This window comes from Dermacentor andersoni, chromosome 11 (assembly GCF_023375885.2).
Source record: "Dermacentor andersoni chromosome 11, qqDerAnde1_hic_scaffold, whole genome shotgun sequence".
NCBI lineage: Eukaryota > Metazoa > Arthropoda > Arachnida > Ixodida > Ixodidae > Dermacentor > Dermacentor andersoni.
This window is the reverse complement of record NC_092824.1, coordinates 52,420,359-52,443,976: the sequence shown is the minus strand read 5'-3', so window position 1 is coordinate 52,443,976 and position 23,618 is coordinate 52,420,359. Positions and strand designations below refer to the sequence as shown.

Below are 23,618 nucleotides of genomic sequence, written 5' to 3'. Positions count from 1 at the left end.
TCGTTCTCATTGTTCAGTCGCCTACTCCCAATACAGCGTCAGAAGACGGATTACATCAGGTCGCACCAATCCTGAGATTTGTTGCCCTTTTCCCTCCAAAGGGAGCTTTGTCCAAAACACACGCACATCCCGGGTACGAACACGGGAGAGAGTGGATAGCACATTTACCCCGTCATCGGCGTGGACGCGCCAGTTTGGGCGGATTATAGGTGAAGGACGGTAGCCTCGCTAATTGCCCAAACCTCTTCTGACAGAGGTACTCCACTGGTGGCGATAAACCATCCCATTTGAGAATAATTTTTACGACGCCGTCGCCTTTCCCCATTATCGCAGTATCCGTGACTGGCGATTGTCGCGGGTTTAACGGCCGATCACAACAGTACCACGGAGGAGTTGTTAATGTAACCTTCTCGATAAACGCGCACCAATCGACACGTCCTTGCGAAACCATATTTAAGTTACATTCTGGGGTGTTACGTGGCAAACCACGATCTCATCACGAGGCACACCCTAATGTGGGACTCCGGATTCATTTTCACCACCTGCGGTTCCTTAACGTCCACCAGCGAAATCACACCAAGCTGCACGCCGAACCGAACTCGCACTTCGTAAACTGCTCCTCGACGTAATTATGCACACGTGTTAAAAAGCCGCGTGTCACGAAATTTTCCCTTTGCCTAATTCGGTTACAAGTGACGTAGCATGCAGGACGCGTCAGCTAATATGCGCCAATCTTTTTTTTTTTTTTTTAAATGCAAAGCCTCATGCGGAGGAATACACTTTCATCTTGTCAGAAGTAACGTAAAGAAGCGTCTGGTATTCTTTTCGTCATTGTTAATAGTATTTTTTTATGATTCCTATGGTCAAGCGGTTAAACTCTTTTCAGTGTACATACGGAAGATATCGAGCTCTTCATCCTGAGTACTAAGCGCCAATAGACCAGGGGCGCCCAAAGAACAGGCAAACACCAGAGCTACTCGCACTTCAGGTACAAAGCTCTTCAGTCACAGCAGTTGCGAAAATCTGCATGCGCGCTATGTTTCAGTGCCCGGACCCATATAGGTTTAGAATGGAAGACGCACGCGGCTCGTGTACCCAAGAAACGGAGACGGCAGCATTGCGCACGCGCAGAACGAATCACACCAATTACAATTGTGTCAACCATTAAAATGTGTCGCATACTCCCAGAAATAGTGTCGCCCCTTTCAAACAAGGTCTCTCTCAGGTAGATCTATTTTCGCCCACTTTACGCTACTTAGAGAAATATTTGTAGCGCAGTGCGAGTAAAAAAGAATTGTAGAGGCCCACTCGTATCACTTGCTCAAGCCTTCGAACGCGTAGAAGATAAATATCTTCTCGAAACATTACGCAGACTGTACAAGCTCCCAGAAGACTTCAATAATACTATCAAATCTGCTTAAACTGATATGAAAAGTACTTGCACAATAAATAAAGAAACCCTCAAAAGTTCTAATGACACTAGATGAGTACGCCAAGGATGCGCCCTTATTTGATTTACTTATCGACTGACCCTCTCCTTATGAAGTTTAATGAAACAACAAAGGTTCAAGGCTTTCTAATACTGAAACTAAGCGTGCTTAAAGTTGCACCACACGCAGACGACGGCTCCATATTCGTAAGAAACACATCAAGGTTTAATTCAACGAAATGTTGAACGAATACGCGTCAGTGTTTGGAGTGCCATTAATTTTAAGTAGAAACATTGTTTTAAGAGGAAGCTTTATCTCGGGCCCAACTATATATACGATGCCGCCTATTCAAATAGTTGTAAAACGCAGAAACCTTTTTCTTGGATTTCTTGCGTTTGGACAAAAAGTTAAATTTCAGTGACTACTGGAAGCGGAATTACGATTTAGCTCCTGAATATTTCGAAAGAAATTTTCGGAAATCGCAAGTCTGAAAAAAGGTGATGCACGAAATTTGCAAACTCCCAGCTTTGCACCAAGAACAGGTACCAGACTTGTCTGAACATCGTCTGAACAGGTCTGAACATAGAAAGCGGGAAAATATGATATATTAATTCATATTTTATGAGAGTTCGTTACATTGTGTAGAAGCGTTTTGCAAAAGTCTTACTCCCATCTTAATTGTCTATTTGAGAGAGCCATAACACTTCAGTTTTGTCCTCTTCAGATGTACTATTATATGCAGTTTACAGAATTGTGATATCACTATTAATTGCTGAGTTAAAGGGTTATAAACTTGATACTTCCGTTTTCTAAAACTTTGCACTTTTCGACAAGAAATATATAAAAATGACCGCCTAAATTGAAAATTCGTTCCAAACAGTCCCTAGATTTCTGCTTTTCATTTTAAATGCAACAAACATCAGCAAATTTGCTGGAGTGGTTGCCAAGTAAAACGGTTCCTTCTTTCCCATTCATTTAAATGGGAGCCCTCGATTTAAAGTTTCCTCTCAATTTTTGGCGACACAGTAGGCCGCTCAAGTATTCCGGAAAGGCAAACGTACTCGGCATTCCTTTCAAGTCAGGAAAAAGTGTCACCGCAGCTTTCGGAAACAGTGACAAAAGGAACGGAGAAATCAGTAAGAAACGTAGCAGCACAGCGCCAGTCTTTAAAAGCTAAAGTGGACTTAATTAAAACAGAAGCCTACGCTCTACAGCAAGATTAAAAGAGCGCAATAAAGGACGCGGACAAGACGGAACAACACATGCGCTTCCTAACAACAGACGCCTCTCAGGAGAAAAAAAAAAAGAACGAAATTATGGAATGAGAATTCAAGGTGTGCGCAGTGCGGCGACACAAACATCACGGGCGCGCTGAAAGCGAAAAAAATTTCCACCAGTTCTTTATCAGACGTAATAAACTTGCCAACTCAACGTTTCCCACAGACTCACTTCTCCCTTCCGCAGGTGTGCCAGCTAACAGATCAAGCTAACAGATGTGTCACTAACGTGATCTTCACCCTTGTTAAAGGGTGATAAAGAAAGCATCTAATAGCTGAAACAATGGCACGCATAAACAGCTCTCGCCGGGCCCGGGCTGGTGCGCATTTCCGGTTTTTTTTTTTTTTTTTTTTTTTTTTTTGATGGCGTGGAGTTCTCTCTGGCTCGGTCGATCACGCGCCTACCAATCTGTCCCACGTGACAGCTCGCACAATGAACAACGGCAAATGTATAAATTCTGTTCCTAACAAAAACGCTGGTTTAAAAAACTAAATAACGGAGCTTTACCTGCCAAAACCACTTCGTGATAATGAGGCACGCCGTAGTGGAGGACTCCGGAAATTTCGACCACCTGGGGTTCTTTAACGTGCACCTAAATCTAAGCACACAGGTGTTCTTGTCTCCATCGAAATGCGGCCGCCGTGGCCGGGATTTTTACCCGCGGGTAAGAACGCTGGTTTCTTGCTCACTAATCGTTCAGACTTCGCAAACGTATTCAACGAATTGTTTTGCAGCAGTACATCTATAGTGACGGGGTCAAACTTTAGAGGTCATCCCAACACTGCTTACGAACGTTTTACTTTTTTTTGCTATAGGCCTAAATGAAGTTTTTTCACATAATCGATAATCTGAAGGTAACCAGTGTAAGTGCTGATGGAATTCATTCCCCTAACGTAAAGAAATGATATTACATCTTTTATTTCTTCCTATTTCAATTATTTCAATCTCATATTCTGGATCGGCACCTTTCTAGAGCAACTAAAGAAGGCAGACATAATCCCGATACCTAAGAAAAGGGACAGAACCTACGCGTCTCTCTACCGACGAATATCTATATTGCATTTTATCAGCAAGAAAAATAAATTTAAAAACGATTAAACAGGTACTTTTCTAAATTTTATATATTCACATTATCAATTCGGCTTCAGAACCGGCTACTGCACTGACCTTTCGCTAGCCTCCTCTACCGACAAAAGCAAACGCGCCATCGATAGATGCGATTATTTGTATTCATCGAACTAACCAAAGCATTTGACGCCACTGTAATTTTCTCTGTAGGAACGAGACGCCAATTGCATCGGCAGCCCGCTAACACGCTGCGCGTTGCGTGACAGAAAAGCGTACGAATGCGAAATCGTCACCGCATCTGCCCTGCTACTGTGCGATCGGATGTCGGAAATGCGACATGGGTGATCACTCAGACACTGTGCTCCATTCATGCTCGAAAATGTGTAATGGTAGAAGGAAGGTGTTTGCAGCCGTTGGGCTTCAATAATAGTGACTGGAATATTAATGAACTGTATGAATCTGTGTGGCCAAGTTCACCGACCGCTTCTATGCACAAGCGCTGCCTGAGGGGCCGGCCCTTCCCCATGCACTATTTTCCTCGAGGATAAAATGAATACACTAATTACGAGCCAGGGTTGTATCGCTAACCTCCGAAGAAAGGACTTCAACACCGGCACCTCGGTAAGAGTTAGTATTGCTCGTCGCAAAGTGATGCTTCATGGCATAATAAGTGTCTCGTACGTCGTCCACAGACATCGACCCCGACACACACGGAAGCTTACGCCCGCTATATTACCAACGCACGAAGAATAACTTAATGGACGCACACTTGAATTAATGCGCAGACGCACGGGTGACGGCGGCTATACCGACAGCACGTGGGTGTTCGAAGCTGAACGTTTCGTGACGGTAAACACCGTAAGCGAATGACCAGCCGTAATGCGTATTTGCTGCAGGCTATTTCAAAGTACACAGCCTCTCTTTTCGAAGCTTAGCGCGCGGCAAAGCTAGTTTATCGCAACTGAGTGCACCCGCCAGTGATAAGGAAGAACTTAAAGAATTCACATAGTGGGCTGCACCGAAGAAAGTTATACTGAGTCAGAAACATGTCCAGCCACTGCTTCAACGTGACTGAACAGCGGAAAACACTGATCGTCACTTAGTTCATAAGCAGGAACTTTGGACAGCTTGGGGGGAACACCCTTCTAGACGCCCCTGTATGGCGTATAAATACATACACCGTACACAATGCTCGCACCGTTTGGGCAAGCCGTAATGAGCTCAGTAAGCGCTTACGTGTCCTCTGAAGCTGTTGTAGCAGTTTCATGTCGTCCACCCACACTCTGTCAACGACATCAGCCAAAACAGAGGTCTGCTGAGCCTTACCGAGTCGTCGTTCACGTGGATTGTAAAAGCGAAGGTAGCTCAAGCAAGCAATGGATGCGTCACACGTGATCGAACGTGGCGCGTAGGGAGCGCCGTGAAAAGGGTCTATACTGCTGATGAAACGGTGGGAACTATTTCAAGCATGAAAGTTCTAAACCTATTACAAGATCCCAAAATTTAGTGCCGATTTAGCAGCATTTCAAGCCTAGGCCAGATATCCAGTGGACCATCATACATTTACACAACGGATGCCAAGGCAAGCCAAGTCGAGGACGGCAGAATAATCGGGTGAGTTAATAAAGTTAAGAAATTGGCTCGCGCAAGTTGCAATCAGCTAACGCAAGACGGGGAGTTGGAAATCACTGGGCTTGGGCCTTCGCCCTGGCAGTGGGCATAAAAAGGGGCTGCTACTGCTGCTGACGATGACGATCACGATGATGTTGTGAATGCAGAAGTAGAAGATGATAATGATGATGCCGACGACGATGGTACACCACGAGACCTACCTTTACCTCTACCGCGTGGTTACTTCTCACACTTCATGCAGATACACTTTCCCATTTTGACACCTCAACTGCTAACGCAATAATGCTCCCATTTGAGCAGCCAGCAACGACTGGACTCGAAAGCAGACGCCTGGTTAGAGTAGTATTTACGAAGGGTGCGAATCGTTGTTTACACGTCTTTATTCACATTTTTTACCCTCAAGGGCCTGCGGTGAATCGGCTTGGGAAGTGGTGGGAGTGAGAAGGTAAGGGAAACAGTGATAAGGGGGACTTAATTATCTACATCATGGGGTCTGATGCTTTCGCTGGTACGCTCGAGATGAAGAGGCCTGGTCCCAGTGGCTGGAGCCTCAGGGTCAGCCAGGAATTCGTACAGTGACCGCCAGAGCTCGTTGGCGGTCGGAGCACTGCTGTGTCTCGGTAGCGCCCAGGTCTGTAGGGAGGTTGGTCGCCATTCCGTTGGGAGCGAAGCAAGGGCCATTTGCCTAGGGCCAGAATACATCGGGCAGTCCCAGATTAAGTGTTCGAGGTCCGTCCTGGTGTTGCAGGGGCTGCAGGTACCCGCATGCGAACGTTCCAGGCCACGAGGGTCCTTCCTGCTTTCTGCGAAAACGCCGCACGAGGAAGCGAGTAAGGAGGGTGCCAGTCTGTACCTGCCGCAGCAGAATCTGCTGCCGACGAGCAGCGGCCTGGGAGGGAAGGGGATGAATGTCCACGGGATTGTACGTAGTGAAGAGATGCCTACGCCGGTGGCGCTTGGCTTCGGCTATGGCTTCCATGGGATCGTACCACTGCCTGTGTATTTCCGTGCCTTCAGGTACGTTGTTCAGGAAGTTTTCGGGTGGTTTCGACTGTGCGGATAGTAGCGTGGCGCACGCTAGTGCGAGAGCTTCGCTGTGTTTGGTGTATCAGTTGTCAGATCGGCTTACTTCTGTGAAGGAAATTTACTGCCGCCATTTCTGCTTCGAAGAAACGTTAGCGACATATCCTGCGCCGATAATTAACCATTAAAACTACGTCTTTTCCTCGACATTTATTAGTTTGAAATAAGACTTTGTGCTGCTTGTAAAAAAAATATGCAACGGCTGGTTGTCACGCAAGAATGACTGTAGTTTAGATTAGCAGTTTTCAATATATTTAGCCCAACGTTGTGCCACTTTTGTTGCTCAAATGAGAGACCTGCGTTGGAGCCCCAACTCATTTGGCTCCGTTTCCAGCATGACCTGTATGACAGGTGTGTATTGTCACCAGCTAACGCAATCGACTCGTTCTGCGAATTGCATGCATAATTTATTTTTTCGGGGTGCTGCAAATGTCACTGGCGTGACGTCAGAGCAAGGTATGACGCAATTCGTCTGCTACAGTTCGGTCGGCGTTTCTGTTTGCTGGCTCTCGCTCCCTGTGCTGTTGCACTTATTACGATCCTCTCAAATATGTTTTTGCTATGCCTTCGTTCGTCAGTATTGATTGAAAAATCTTGTTTCCTAGACAACAACATATCTCTGAAAAACTACGTTACGATGCCGGCCGATGTGTCTGAGTCGATCGCTGAGCAGGTTCTTCATGCACGGTTCTACATTATGCGGTGGTAGCTCACGTGAATAACGAAGGAACGAACACAAGATCATCAGATAGAACAAACCAATTAAGCGATCTTACTTTTCGTGATGCAAAAAGCATGTAACCAATGCTGGCTATTTATGATTTCTACATTTGCCTAGAGTTTAGTCCGCTATAACTTATTTGTTCACGACGAATATCTTATGGTAAAGTATCGAATTCTTGTACTTATTCAGACAAACTTCGGGCAGGAGCACTATGACCGAACTAACACTAGTTTATTTCTGCCAGCGCCGTTACTTTCTTGAACTGATTTTCAAAATTAGGCGGTTCTTCGCCAGTTAAATTTAAGCGGTGGCAGTTTGAAGTAAAGCTAATTTAGGCTTTGAGTTGTTTGCAGCACACCAAGAACCATGGACCCTCACTCTCTTTCCAGTGCTAAACGTTCAACTCAGTTCAGCAATTGTTGCTTGAGGATCAGTTACGAAGGATCTGTTTCGCGAAACTGACAGAGCTGCTCGGCCAAGCTTTTTGAGCGAAATTGGCCATGAGACCGTATGGCTGCATGCAGCAAAAAGCTGAAGCCCCATAAATTAGTAGTGTAGTACACATTCAAGATATCATTCATCGGAGGAGATAAAAAATCAAGTAAAGCCATATGAGGCTGGTGTACGAGGCGGTCTTTTATGAATTGCCGGAGCGCATGGTTCTGCTTGTATAAATAAACCACGGAAGTTCGAGATACTGTGATGCAGAATTAAGGCAATTGGATTTTCCTCTTTCAACATTGAGGCAGTCTATGACGCTTCTAGTGCCACATGTATACTATTGTAACCATTCCAAAAGGTGCTGTAAATAACTGCTCCATGGTTTGTATTAGAAGTTATGGCCCAAAATTCTAACAGTACGGAAAGGGAGAAGTACTAGATATTCATTTCTAGTCGTAAAAAGGGTCACTGGAGATCTAGGAAACAGTGCTAAAAGGAAAGGAGAAAAAATTCAGAAACCTATGGGAACGCCACGCCAATCAATAAAAGCAGCAATAGACATAATCAAAATAAGATCATCTGCTGTAGAGTAAAATTAAAAGACCGCAAAAAAAAGAGGTGGTGGGGACACGGACAATACAGAACAACACCTAGCGCTCACTGACAACTGACGCATCTCGGGAAAAGTGGAAAAGATGAAACGAGAATTCAAGGTGTGCGCAAGCGCGACACAAACATCATAGGGGGCGCCCGAAACAAGAAATTTCCACCAATCCTGTATCAGACGTAAGGACCTTGTCAACTCAATGTTTCCAGAAACCTTGCTTCTCCCTTCCTCAAGCCAACAGACGTGTCACTAACGCGATCCCGCCCTTTGTTTGATAAAGAAAACCTCTAATAACTCACGTGCCACAGTATCCCATCGTCTGCCTGATATCTTTATCTCGCTACACAATAGCACGCATTTGCAGCTACCGCAGTGCACAGGCTGATGCGCATTTTTCTTGTACTCTAATCGACACGGCTCGCTCTCGGGCCCGATCGTTCACTCACCTACCCGTCTACCCCTCGTAACCCATCTCACAAGTAACGATGGAAGATACTGGATTCTGTTTTGAATAGAAACACTAACAACACGAGCACTGGTGAAATCAATTATTCCGGTTTCTTACTCGCTAAACATCGCGAACGCATTCAATTAATTATTTTGCAGTTGTACATGTAGTCATGCGGTAACCCTTCAAGGATCATCCCAACATTGCTCACAATCGTTTTACCTCTTGTTTTTCTACAGGTTGGAGTGAAGTTCTTAATATAATCCATAATCTAGAGGTAACCAGTGCGGGTGTTGATGAAATTCATTGCGCTCATGTAAAAATGATATCAAACGTTATATTTTATCTATTTTCACACTCAGGACCAGTACATCTCCCGAGCAACTAAAAAAGACAAAAATAATCCCGATACATAAGAAAGGGAACCGAACCTCCACGGCTATCTACCGAGCAATTCCTATACTGCCTTTTTCGAGTAAGGTAATAGAAAAATGAATTGAAAGCCGATCAAGTAGGCACTTTCCTAAATTTAACATATTGTCGCCTAATCAATTCGGTTTCGGAACCGGCTACTTCACTTGCTTATCACTAGCCTTCTTTACTGACGAAATTAAACACGCCATTGGTATATAGCCGATATTCTGGAGCTGCATTCATCGACCTAACCAAAGCGTTCGAGAATATAGCTTGTTGATGCAACAGCATCAAGTGGTCCATTGCGCGAGAAAGTCGGCGTCGTCTGTAGCCGGGAAACGGCACCTAAATTCCCATTGGCTGCGACGCGACGTCACGAGCGCGCCTCGACTGAGCGCAGCGGGCCAATTGCAACACATGCTGCTGCGTAAGCGCGCCAGGTGTTGCGCGATGGGAGAGGGAGTGGCCGCGACGCCACGTCACCATGCGCGCCCTCGACGGCGCAGCTACGGCGACGCGTCGCCACGGGCAGAAGCTGTTCACGAGTTGCTTGTGTTATCCGCATGTTCCTCGACCGCGCAAGCTCTCGCCCGAGTTCTAACTTCGGCTCGATAAGGCCAACTGCAAAACGCGCAAAGCGTCTCAACGCGCTCGGTGGTCTGCGAGGAGTCAATGTATAACTTGAAGGACCCGACCGCTCAGCGGCTTTCAATCAGACATTAATGCTGTCGCATTCACAACCCATAAGAAGTGCTTAGGTGCCCTCTGATTCCATCGATTGTTGAGCCTGCGTTATGTCTAATTAGAAGCTGTCTAGCAGGCAGCGAGCTGTTTATATTAATCCAACGCTATGAAATTACTTACCTATTCAAGAAGGTGTACCCCAGGAGTCGCCTCCCGGCCCCTCGGGTAAGCAATATTATATACACATTCTTATATTAAATAACACATTCTCTTTTTTGAAGTGAGATTTCGAATGAAAAGGACGATGGGAAATTTGACTTACAAAAGAGAAGCCATATATTTACGAATAACAGCAAACGAAAAGAAATGCCAGAACTGACTCCAAAAACGAAACAGCTGGACACGCACTCTTCGAATGCAGCTCAGCACGTGCCTACAGTACGGAAGACGGTGCAACGAAGGATTAAACTCCGACATTAAAAACTTACGTAATATAATTTGTCTTTTTTTTTTCGAGCGTTTACTTATGGCTCCTGTCACAATGTTATTAGGAATGTGAGGAATGTGGTGGTAGCAAGTAAAAAGAGCCCAAAAGAGAAGAGTTCCCCTATATCAGAAAATATAATATTAAAAAAAACTTAGCAAACTACTACGGAACTATCACACAAACGAGAAAAAAACGCGGAGAAACGCACTTTGTACATCTCTGGCAGACAGGATTTATTTTTTTGAAGATAAGGAAAGGACAGCTTGAAATGCCAGTTATGCCATGCCGAACGCAATAGAAAGAAATAAACATACGCGAAACGAAGAAAGTCCCTTGTGTGAGGAATAAAAAAAAAAGAATGTTCAATTTGCAAAGAATGCGCTACAAATATTGTGTAATTGTAAAATGCTCCATACTGTACACATTTTGCGCAAGACTAACGACTGGACGAATTGAAGTGAGTACACGCAAACAGAGGAAAGCGAGTGCTCGGGGCGCCTGCGTTTGTAAGAACTTCTGTTTATTTTCCTCCTTTCCTTTTTTTTCTTTTTATTTTCCTTTTGACACGCTAGTCAGGTCATCTCTCTTCTTCTGTTTATCCCCCTTCTACACATACACGTGTAATTTGCGCGCCGTCCAGCACTTCCACCTTCGTTTGTGATCCCGTGTTCATCTCACCGCACAAAAAAGTGGAGGCGACGTATACAGTGAAGATGACCAATTTTTCTTGGACAAGCTGCGCCCTCATCTGAGTCCGCCATCTTGGCCGCGACTCCCGTAAAGAGTTTTGGCCCGCACTTGAGGCGGCGCTCCGGACGCAACACACGGAAATCGTTTCGTGCGAAGCATCAAATGCGAAGGTATTACAGGGACGGCAGGAAGACATTCCCGCACCCCCACCACTCCTTGACCAGAGCCGAACAAACAATATACAGGCAAATCAAGGCAGGATCCTTTCCCCACCCCTGCCTCCAGAACAAGATATACCCAGAGAGATATAAGAACACATGTCCTCACTGCAATGCATTAGGCACCCTTCGGCACGTCATAGGAGAGTGCAATTTTTCCATAGACCACCCCTCACCTATACCCATAACTAACCCCCCTGCTATTCCCACCCTTTACGAGCGATGGGAGATCATGCTGTCCAGCCCCGCCCTGGAAGACCAGCTCCGACTGATCCACAGGGGCCAGGCGGCCCTGGAAGCATATGGAGCCCGCGAAGAGGGAGCCACCCCATCAGACGCTTAACGCGTTTCATTTCATAATGGATAAGTTGTTTCTCTCTCTCTCTCTCTCTCTCTCTCTGCTCGCTCGCGGTCAACTGTAGTCGGTTCGTTTCGAACGAGCCACGAAATGCGCAAAATTCAACGAGAACGATGGAACGAGAGATGCTCTCGTCTGATCTCTCCGACGGTCGACAGCGCGAACTTGGACAAAGGAAGGCGAAAGCGGCCACAAACGGAGACAAGCGCCGACTTCCATCTGATTTTAATCTCCGAAAAAAGAAAGTAAACATATATACGGGTTGCACGTGCCCGTTGCGGGCGTGCACAGCGCTGGCTCATATCAATGAGGAAACCCGAACGCCCGACGCCAACATCATGGATGAAGACCGACTAGTCCGGTCGCATACGTTGTCGCTCTCTCCGTTCTTTGATCGCGTGAATGTCGCGCACCATACGATATATTTACTTCTTCAAATAAACGACTCCTCGCAGTAGCACTCGAAATGCGAAAAACTGCGAGAATATGGATGCAACTTGCGTCCAAGGGGGGACCCGCCTGCAGTTCTTAGTTTGGGACCCCTTTCTGTATACAACTGTTCTTGCAGTACTTATCAATAAAATTGAATCGAAACTGAATTGAATGCACGTGGAGTTAAACACCGATTGCAACAATATCTCGAGCCGCGCGTAAAAAAAAAAAAAAGAAGAAAAGCTCAGTTTCAGATAACTTATACACTGTCCGGCCTCCGAGAAAAAATTTTATGCTTCAAATATCATTGGACGCGTAACAAAAAGCTCGCAAAAGTTGTCGTTTTTGATACTGATACTGGAGAGGCGAAAAAGATGCAACGACATGGAGGTGGTGTCCAAATCCACGCCTCAGCGTCGATCGGCTCTTTCGGGGTAACAAAATCCGATCTCGAAGGCCATCCTTTTGCCGACTGCATGCGTCGGAAGCGATTGCAGAGCCAGAAACACGTCCAAGACGCCATGTCTTGGGCGTCACTTATTACCGGAAGTGACGCATGAGCCTGAACGCGGGGCTCCTCGGCATGACCTCGGAGATCAGGCGCGGCCAGCGGAGCCGAATGTTTTAAAAGGGGACCAGGAGCACGCGACCCATTTTAGGGATTAGGTAATATTTAAGTACCCAATTTAAGTATTAGGAGATACTTAAAGGCAGCTAGATGCCAGGACCGTAGCTTTGCCAACATTGTCTCCCTCGTATATGTACTGCTCACCAAAAATTTAATTCTGCTGTTGTACACGCCGTAGCGTGGAACTGTTGGTTAATTTGACCACCTTGGGTGCACACGAACGTTTTTGAATTCTGCCCACACCTGCACTACTCATTTATATAATAAATTTAGCGAAGGTGAAATTGATATACGGTTCGATCTCTTTTAGGACGTACCGGGTGAAGGCATATTAGCCTAAGATACACGATGAGCTGTTGAGGGTTTCTCGCTTTTTTGAAGCAACATCTCGGATTAGCTGGCGTTCCATTCGAGTGGCTTCTTACAGCAACACAAGGAAGGCGATGGCTTCAGCGGCAGATGGTCTCTCGAAGTCATCGACAGTGAGCAAACAGCAATAGCCTCAGTCCAGCACCCCGCGTCGGAACGGCGGCAATCCTGGAGGATTTACAGTTTCGCCAAGTCGGCATTCCATGACGCTCACTTTATGTTTTCTCTTTTTATTAATCAGCGCAGCTCACAATAAGTGAAGCAAACAAGTCAAACAAAATGAAACAGAAGAAAAGGACTGCGGAGGGGAGGGGGGGGGGGGGATAATTTTTCAGCTCTGCACTTGGTCTGCCGACACGTGTAGAATGAGCTGTCTCTTGCTTTTTTTTTTTTTCGTAGAGTATAAAACACATTTCACATGTGTCACGGAATAAACAGTTGGAAGCTTGGCGCTCCCATCTAGTCTTGTTTCTCGTTGTTTGCCTTGTTTTCTTCACTCGTTCTGTGTTCCGCTATTTCAAGAAAACGTTCAGGAGGCGGGCCGTGCTGGCCTACTGCACACGGACCTTCGTGGAGCATTATCGCTTATCAGGTGCCGCAGGGCCTCTTGCCGGTCACGTTACATCCGGTAAAGCACGCGCATGCATCTGGTAAAAGAGGGTAGTATATACTAACGACGAAGATGGATTCGAACCTGGGCGCAACAGGCTGCACGCGACCCATCCCACGTCGACCCACACGGCTCACCCTTCTCTCTCCTGCTCTGTAAAACCCAGCAAATTTTTAGAAGTTGAATTGTCTCGCTCTCCTAAATGTCCAGTGTCCTCTCGGGGAACAAAATGTCACTTATCGCGCTTTAGTGTGCCGCCATCTTGCGCTGCACTAAATATCTATTAACACCTTACATTCTGCGCCGTCCCATTCGGGACACGCTAACAAATATTGGTGGATATCTCCAAAACGTACACAGTACACACACACATGATGATGACTCGCTAAGTCACGTCTTGCACCGCCAAGTTGGAGCCTGCGCTGACCCTACGCAGATGTGCAGTTGCGATATATAGGCGGCTTCGCTTCCGGATGGACGCTGGCCTCGTTTGCGCACCACTGACCACTTCTTAAAGCTACGGAACACACAATATTGACCGCCGATAAGCGTGAACAGTACTGGACAATTGATGGCACGTGTTTAGGATTGTTGGCCACAAATTACTGCTTTGTTGTTGTTTTTTTTTAATATACTGAGCTTGTATGTCACAATAAAAGATCAGCCGGATTTCAGTATACCGCTTTCGTGATGTTTATATATACGCTTTTCCGTGAACAGTTTGTGCTGCTGCGCTAAAAACTCGAACTTAATGTCGCGGGCACCTCTTCGTGACAACCTTCAACTGCATGCATTCGGTCACCAAACAGATGCATCGCTATGCAAAGGGCAATATAATATACAACTCGGTTTACGACTCACTAAAGCCGCCGTGGTGGCGTATAGTGGCCGTCGCGTTATCCTATTAAGCCCGTCGTCCCGGGATCGAATCCCTGCCGCGGCGGCCGCATTTCGATGGAGACGAAATGCAAAAAAAAAAAAAAAAAAAAAAACACCTTTGTGCTGTGCATTGGGAGCACGTTGAAGAATCCAAGGTGGTCGTAATTTCCCACTGCGGTGTGCGTCATAATGAAATCGCCGTTCTGGCACGTAAAACCCAACAGCTCTTTTTTGACAGTTCAGTTCACGCAAATGGCAAAAGTACATTAATTATGTGCACACAATCACGTAAGATGAACAATTCTGTAAAGCGCAAGAACGAAATACGGGTGGTGACACCTACTTAATTATGTTCCCGCACCTGGGGCTGTGACGTCTTGGATTTTGATGACATCTTCTAGGGCCTACTAAATATATATAGCGGTACCGATTGGCTACATTGTGTTCTAAAGGAACCAAATATTAAACATGGCAAGTTTCGGGCACCTTTATTCAGCCAACGCGGCCCAAATGCGAAACATACTTTGGAATCCCTGACGTCACGCTGACGTACAGGCGCTAGGGTTTCGGCGCGAAATTCAAATACTGATACTTGGACCTTCATTTTCTCATCTAATAATCAAACTATTTTTTTTTTTTCTAAATGACTGCCTGCGGGGTTCTCCAACAATGCTTCATTAGTCTAAACTGATTTATATTTTCGCTTTAGTGTCCCTTTAAGGACCGCGCAAAGGGCGATGGAATGAAAAAAATCTTAGGCCTAACGTTAGAGCCAGAACAAGAGCGGTGTGGATCAGAGAGCGAACGGGTATAGCCGATGTTCTATTTCACATTAAGAGAAAGAAAACATGGAACTATGCAGGGCCATGTAACGCGCCACGCAGATAACCGGTGGACCGTTTCATAGTGCCACACAATTGGTGCCTAGGGAAGGAGAACGCATGTCGAAGACGGCAGAAGATTAGGTGGGTTGTGGAAATTAGGAAATTTGCAGGCGCAAGTTGGAATCGGCTAGCGGAAGACAGGGGCAAATGGAGACCACTGGGAGAGGCCTTGGTCCTACAGTGTACTTAAAAGGGGCTCCTGCTCCTGCTACTGGTGATGATAATTAAGATAATGATGATCATGATATGCCACGAGACCGACCTCTACCCGTCCCACGTGACCGGCTTCCAACAATTCACATACGTACACTTTTCCACGTTGACACCCCTGCTGCTAACGCAATAATTAAGCTCCCATTTGAACCGCCAGCGACAACCGCCCGCTAAAACAGACCCCTAGTCAGGGTGATACTTACGAAGGGTGTGAGAGCTCCACTGTGTTTGGTGTATCAGTTGTCAGAACGTCATATATATGCGAAGGAAGTTTGTTGCCGCCCCTATTGTTTCGAGGAACCGTTAGCAACATAATTAACCAATCAAACTGCGTCTCCTTTTTGGACATTTATTAGTTTGAAATAAGACTTAGTGTTTTTTGTAGAAAGTAGTCTAACAGCTTGTTATCACGCAGGAGCGGTTGGAGTTTAGATTAGCAGTCTTTAATATATTTAAATAAACCTTGTGCCACTGCTGTTGCTGAAACGAGAGACGAGCACTGGAGTCCTTATTTGTTTGGCTCCATTTGCTGTTCCGATGAGTTTAGTGTACATTGTCTCTGTCACATCATCATTGTACATAACCATTGTGTACTCTGTATATATTTCACATCATATTATACATGTGACAATTAGTTTATGTTTAACTGCGCTTGTCCGTGGGTCTATGTTGTTATATGTTAATGAGCAAGGACTCGGACACTACTTTAAGAACGTCCCATGTATACAATACTTCGTTTCTTGTGTATGTTAGCGTCCTGGTGGAATTGTGCCGTGATTGTGAGTCAGTGTTCGTATCGTTCCTTGTTTAAATAAACTTTTTCTAAACACTCAACTTTCACCAGCAATCGACTCGTTCTGCAATGAAACTCGCGTTTGTTAAGGCGAAGGCTTTTCTAGGCTCATGGTGAAGATTGTGTCCGCCGAAGCGTCATCACGCCATACGAAAAGAGATTAAAGAATGAAAGATGATTGATGGTGACAGTTAGTGAATGATAAAGTTATAATAGAGATTGGCAGTGGTTAATAACGACTAGCAATGACTAAGAATAAATACTAATGACCTGTAATGACTACTAATGACTCCGAAATGACCAATATTTCTAATGACAGTTTGTAATGACCACAATTGATTAGAAATGACTAGAAATGTCTAGTAATGAATAGTAATTACTAAAATGACTACTAACGACTTGTAATCACTAATAATGGCTACGAAATAACCAGTATGTCTAACGGCGGCTTGTAATGACCGCAACTGATTACTGATGACTAGAAATGCTTACTAGTGAGCAGCAATGACTAATAATGACTGAAATGAGTTGTAATGACTAGTAATTACTGTGAGAGAGAGAAAGAGAAAGAGAAGGGAAGAAGGATAGGCAGGGAGGGTAACCAGACTGAGTCCAGTTTGCTGCCCTACACCTAGGGGAGGGGAATGGGGTGTGAAAGAGAGAGAGAAAGAGAAAAGAAACGTGAGTCTATACCGCACTTTCAGATGCACTAAGTTAGGTGCAGGATGTCTATAGTCGGGCACTCAAGTCTGTTGCCTTCAGGTAGCGAAAAAGCGCTCGAACTGTTTTCTGGGCTAATGAACTGTGAGGCCAGGCTCCCAAGATCTTCGCTTCCGTAAATGGCCTGTCATCCAGTCTATTCAAGGCACCCTGGAGAGTCTGACGTTGATTATCAAGCGAGAACAGTGGCACAGAAGATGACTGATGGTCTCTTCACACTTGCACTTAGCGCACATTGGTGAGTTCGTCATTCCAATACGATAGCTGTAGGAGTTGGTGAATGCTACTCCTACCCACAGCCGACACAGCAGTGTTGCGTCACGTCGTGAAGAATTTGCTGGTAATTTAAGTTTCTATGATGGGTCGCGGCTGTATAAACGACAGAGTTCTGTGGTGTATGCCAGTGACTTAACGTTATGGTACGAGCGAGACTGCGAAGCTCCCTTGCAGCGTCTACCCTCGATAAAGGTATAAGGAGTGTCGGTGCGCCAGCCTGGGCACGTCGGGCAGCGTCATCGGCGAGCTGATTACCAACGATGCCACAATGTCCCGGCAGCCACTGAAAGATATCATGTCCTCGTTCAGAAGCGAAATGGCAAGTTTCGTTGATTTGTGACACCACCTGTTCATAACTGCCACGTCGTAAACCTCGTAAGCTCTGGAGGGCTGCTTTCGAATCACAAAATATTGCCCATTTGTAGGGAGGTTCTTTTTCAATGTATTCGACAGCAGCGCGAAGAGCGGCCAGTTCGGAACCTGTAGAAGTCGTTACGTGTGAGGTCTTAAACTTGATGGCGATCAATTGAGATGGTATAACAATGGCGCCCGTCGAATTTTCTGAGACGGAACCATCCGTGTAAACATGGTTTCAGTTAGCGTATGAACAATGCAAAAGTTCTAATGTGATCTGCTTGAGAGCCGCGGTGGTCATGCTAGCTTTCTTCACTATTCCTGGAACAGCAAGGTACACAGGTGGCTTTTTCAAGCACCACAGAGGGAATGGCGTTCTTGTTGCGGGTGAGTGCCTCAACGACAAAGAGTGCTGGTTAGCCGCAATTGATATGGAGAACGCTGCCTTGGGTGTTTTCTCCGGCAAGCGAGCGAGCTGGTGATCAGAGACTCTGGATATATATCTTGAGCGCCGCAACGTATACCCCGAGGCCATGGCTGGGTTTAGAACAGGCCGTTCCTCTGTTGACAACGTCATCGACCTCGTGACGTCTGTACAACAAGAAAAACGCCGCAACATCGGTTGCACTAAGAGAGAGAGAGAGATGCAAATGAGAGAAAGGCAGGGAGGTTAACCAGACTTAAAACCTCCGGTTTGCTACCCTGCACTAGGGGAAGGGAAAGGGGAAGTAAAGACGGAAAGAAGAGCGTGACAAAAATAAAAGCGTGAGAAAAAAAATATGAAAAGGGATGAAATGGGGTCATTATAGTCTTTCTAATAGGCCACTGTCACGTAGAAAAGTCAACAAAGCCTTGACCGACTTTTGCTGCGACGACACTTCACGTCGGCATTCCAAAACTGACTGTTCTGAAAGTGGCCTGTCGTCAAGGCGTGCCAACGCGGTCGCTAGTGACAGCCGGTGCGCGCTGTATTGAGGACAGTGGCAGAGCACGTGTTCGATGGTCTCCTCGCCGCCGCAGTGTCTGCAAGCCGCGCTGTCGTCTATACCGACTCGGAAGGCGAAGGATCTTGTGTAGGCGACACCAAGCCACAGTCGGCAAAGTACTGCTGTTTCTAGTCGAGAGAGTCCAGATGGGGGCCGAAGTCGAAGGGATGGGTCCAGTCGGTGTAGACGTGTATGCTTTAAGCTTGGTGTGTTCCATAAAGTTTTGATGGCTTCATTTGCAAGCACACGAATTTTCGTTGCAGCGTCTGTTCTTGAGAATGGAATGGAGTCTTGCAAACCCTCCTCATGTGCAGATCGTGCTGCTGCGTCGGCAAGTTCATTGCCCATTATGCCACAGTGGCTTGGAATCCACTGCAACGTGATGTCGTGTCCTTGCTCGACGAGGTGGTGAAGCAGCAGTCTGATTTCTAGAACTAGTTGTTCGTGGGGTCCTCGGCGTAAGGCAGAAACCAAACAATGAAGTGCAGCCTTGGAGTCAGTGAACACGCTCCATTTCTTGGGTATTTCTTCAGAAATTACACGAACTGCACAACGAATAGCAGCAAGCTCCGCGGCAGTCGATGTAGTCTGGTGAGAGAGTCGAATCTTTATGGTGGAAGGTTTTGCAGGAAAGATCACCGAACCTGCAGACCCATTCACCGTGGTTGAAGCGTCAGTATACAGATGATGATGATCGTTGTACGTCTCGTACAGCAAGAGCAGTGAAAGCTGCTTGAGTGCTGGAGACGAGAGTTGGGCTTTTGTTCGTATGCCTGGTACGATAAGTCTAACCTTTGCTTGAGCCAAGCACCATGGTGGAAACGGAACTTTCGCTGGAGCTGTATAACCTGATGGAAGGTATGCACGATAGGGAAGGACAGTTTCACAAAAGGAAGAGTTGCACTAATTACTATGAAACGACCAATATGGCTAACGACAACTTCTAACGACTACAATTGATTAGAAATGACTAGAAATTAATGCTTAGTAATGACCAGAAATTACTAATAATGACTTAAATGACCAATATGTCTAACGCCGAATTGTAACGACTGCAATCTTACATTAATAAGAGACATATTTCAAACGCTGTGCAAGGGAAAAAATGTTGCAAGTTTATTCACATCACCAGCTCAAGCAAAAGCCTTCGACCACGTAGGACACATATGCAGGGTGATTTTCCTTGTTCGGTTACTTTAGCTGCACGAAATTTTTTTTTAAAAGGTGCCTCTTACAGACAGCACAATTCTAACCCTTGATCTAATTTACTCGATGAGGCAACCATGGTGAGGCTATTTCTAAGAAAAATAAAGAATACCTTATTGAACATTTACGTAATAGCGATAATAAACTTTATAATTAATTCCTTTACGGCGCATATTTCGATAACCGAATTATAGCCGGTGACTTCGCATGGCGCATCGACTTGGAATGAATTCTTGGGCCTACACCAGTTCCGCGGTATTAATTTTCATATTGTCCGAGGAAATTCCTTGGCGTTCCAGTTACTCTTTTGTAAGAAAACGCTTTTTTATGCATTGAAGCACAAAAGCCACTCGAAGACATCTATTATTTTGTGGAAGTAATCGCCGCCTCATCGACCAATTCAGACGACGGTTTAGAATTTCGATATGTACCAGATGCAATTTCTAAAAGCTTGGTGAAGCTGAAGACAAAACAACCAACACCGTGTATATATTTTCAAAAAACTAGCTAAAGACGTCTCATCTATCATCAAGAACAGCTGCTGAACTGGTAGTCATCCGTGCTGCTCTTCGTTTCATTCAGGAGGAACCACCCCATGCACGGTCAATATTCTGTGCTTCCAAGACAGCCCTCCCGAGTTCATTCTCAACGTTGCGTCATGGATTACACGCACAGCTCGTCGAAGATATCAGACAAGTCCACCATCGCATGGTTGAAGAATGACGCGATATAACATATCAATGGTTGCCTAGTCAGTGTGGAATACACGGCAATGACCAAGCAAACGCCGCTGTCCGATCTGCCCACGACAGCGGTAGTGGTGGTGGTGATGTTGAAGCAGGCGGGGCTAACCTGGCATACATCACCGGCAATTATTCCGCCTGATCCTCCTTCGAGTTGAGATCAGAGGTGTGTCACCAGGTGTCGATGAGCCCCGTGTCTCGCAGGAAGGCTATCAGCAGTCGTTGCGCTCTCTTCCTGAATGCCGCGGGCCCTCCGGGGAAAACAACGCCTTCAAAGGTCCTGTGCGTGAGACCGCTCTTTTGTAGGTTGGTCGACCATCGCTTTTCTTTCTGTGTCAAACTGCGGGCATAGCCGAATGAAATGTTCGATGTCGCCAATGTCACCACAGAAAACACAGAGTGGGGAAGCGCGAAGCCCAGTCTTGAATAACCAAGCTGGGGTGTACGCGGAGTCGGTCCTGATGCGGTATAAAAGCGTCGCTTGTTCGCGTGTAAATCCACGAGTCACACAGGATTCGTATGGATTATTGTGCATCTCTCTAAAGTGAAGGCGGATTGCACCCTTAGGTTTTGGAAAAGCTTTTGGAGATTTCACTTTCGGGACACATGTCAGCGCTAGGCGTGCAAGGGCGTCAGCTTCCTCGTGTCCATCAATTCCTACGTGTGATGGAATCCACTGAAACCTTATGTTAAATCCTTTGCTCGTTAGGTCGTCAATCAGTGCCAGAGACTGCCTTGTAAATTTCTCTAGAGGTAGGCCCCGATGTAATCTCTGTAATGCTGACTTGGAATCCGTCAGCACCACGACATCTCGTGCAGAAAAGGCCCGTAGTTTCTGCAAAGTAGCGCGTCAACTGCGTTGCCATTACTCTTTAGAGAGGCGACGTAGTGAAAAAAGCTTCCCGCGCTTGCGCGTGACCTAACATTGGTTCAGTGGAACTTATCGTTTACAAGTGCACGCCTTCACGCCCTGGGCCCTAATTTACATATCCGTATTCCGTCCGGCCTTCCACGACGTGACAGCACCCTTCAAGTCTATTTTTAGCTTGGAGTTTCATTTTCAAATGCGTACTCTTTTCTTATCGGAGTGGCCGACAGCCCACTTTGCGACTTCTGCGGGTGCGACAAAACAATCGCGCACCTTGTTTCTGAGTTTGCATTCGTTTCATCCCGCAAAGAGCCGTCGTCTCAGCCACGCCAGACGAACTGGACAAGCGCCCACTCATGGAAAACAACATTCTCCGAAATTGGTCAACAGGAACACCAACGCGAGCCGCTGTGAAGGCACTGCTGCGTTATTGAAAGGACACCGGACTTTGTGACAAATTGTGACTGCACACTACGTGACGTAAGGGTGGGACATTGGCCCTGCGTAACACTGAGAACGCCTTCGTAGGCTGCGTGACAGTGCCCACGAAAACATTTCGGTATTCGATGTGTGTGTGTGTGGTTTCTTTTATTCTTTCTCTCTCTCTCTCTCTCGCTATATATATATATATATATATATATATATATATATATATATATATATATTCTATGGCATCCCTTCGCCCCTCCCCCGGTGTAGAGTAGCTAACCGGAGTTAATCCAATAATAAATCGTCAAACCCTCAAGAGCTGTGATATGCCACCGGGTGAGTACGAGAGGGATGCGCCCTGAGCCCCATATTATTTAATTTATCAGTTGACCCACACCTTATGAAGTTCAACGAAACAACAAAAATTCGAGGCTTCCTTTTAAATACTTCGAAAAACGCCGGTTCATAACGCTGCCAACGCTGGTGGCGTCTCCATGTCCGTAAGAAATGAATCAGGTTTCACTTACTTTATAAAATATTTAACAAGCACGTGTCATTGTCTGGCACACCAGTAAATTTAAATGAAAGCAATGGTTTCATTTTTGGCGGTGTAGGAGGCCTCCCGACAGGAATCTAAACAGTCTGAAACGCAAAAGCACAAGGCGTTTTTGTTGACCGAGGAACAGTGCTACCTGCGTAGGAAGTGATAAAAATAATGAAGAAAACAGTCCGAAAAGCAGAAATAGCGGGACAATCAACAAAAGAATAAAAAATTGACATCTTTCAACACAAACGCGCATGTATACGCATTCTTTGTAACAAGACCACAGCTATCATTCCGCGGAGTGCGGTAAATCGAATAATCGCGTTGGTATGTGTATACATATTGTCACACTGTGGTAACGGCGAACAACCACACTGGCACAACCCAAGTCACGAAACTAACATTTTATTGGAGGAACCCGTTCCCAGCAGAACAAGTAACACTCTGTACCTCGATAGCTGCGAGCACATTAGTCGATCGTCAAAATCTTATCAGCGGGTCAGACGTGTCGGCTATTGACGCACGACACATCGAACGTTCCAGCGTAATCGCTGGCACTCGCACAAGCTCTACAATGCACAACACTATTCTCGTCTACCGTACAGTCCGATTACGCAAGGTTCGGCGACGACACCGACAACAGATAAGACAAACTGCAACAATCGAAGATGTCCTGAGCGATAACATTAAACATTCGTTGGGTGGACAAAAGCGGTCCCCCGCGGAAAAACATGAACAAGTGCACGTGTCAATATTCACGCGAAAAGAAACCGTTACAATAAGGAAAAGAGAAATACTTCAGTTACCCAGATTAAATTATGGCATTTCGCACTACGTTGCCAAGCTATCAAGAATAACGGGATGGACGCGCACTTCAATCAATGCGCCGACGAATGCATGGTGACGCGTCGCCAACACCTCGGCTGCACGCACGCTCGGAACAGAAAGTTTCCTGACGGCAAACAGGGCAAGCGAATGACCAGCGAAAATGCGTATTTCCTACAAGCTATTGCTAAGTACGGAGTATCTACGTCGTGCGGCAAAAAACAGCTCTATCGCAACTACGTCAGTACACTCACGAGCAATTGGCCAGAATTAAAAAAAAAAATCAGACGGCGACAG

The 23,618-nt window shown here is 45.9% G+C and overlaps 1 long non-coding RNA gene across 1 annotated transcript in view; it reads right to left on the bottom strand.

Moving 5' to 3' along the window:
• Nucleotides 1-5,772: 5,772 nt before the first annotated feature.
• LOC140213957 (uncharacterized) overlaps nucleotides 5,773-23,618 on the bottom strand; it is a 102,745-nt gene continuing 84,899 nt past the window's right edge. Inside the window, exon 2 of the long non-coding RNA XR_011890881.1 lies at nucleotides 5,773-6,211. This is a non-coding gene — a long non-coding RNA (uncharacterized lncRNA). The remainder of the gene's footprint in view (nucleotides 6,212-23,618) is intronic.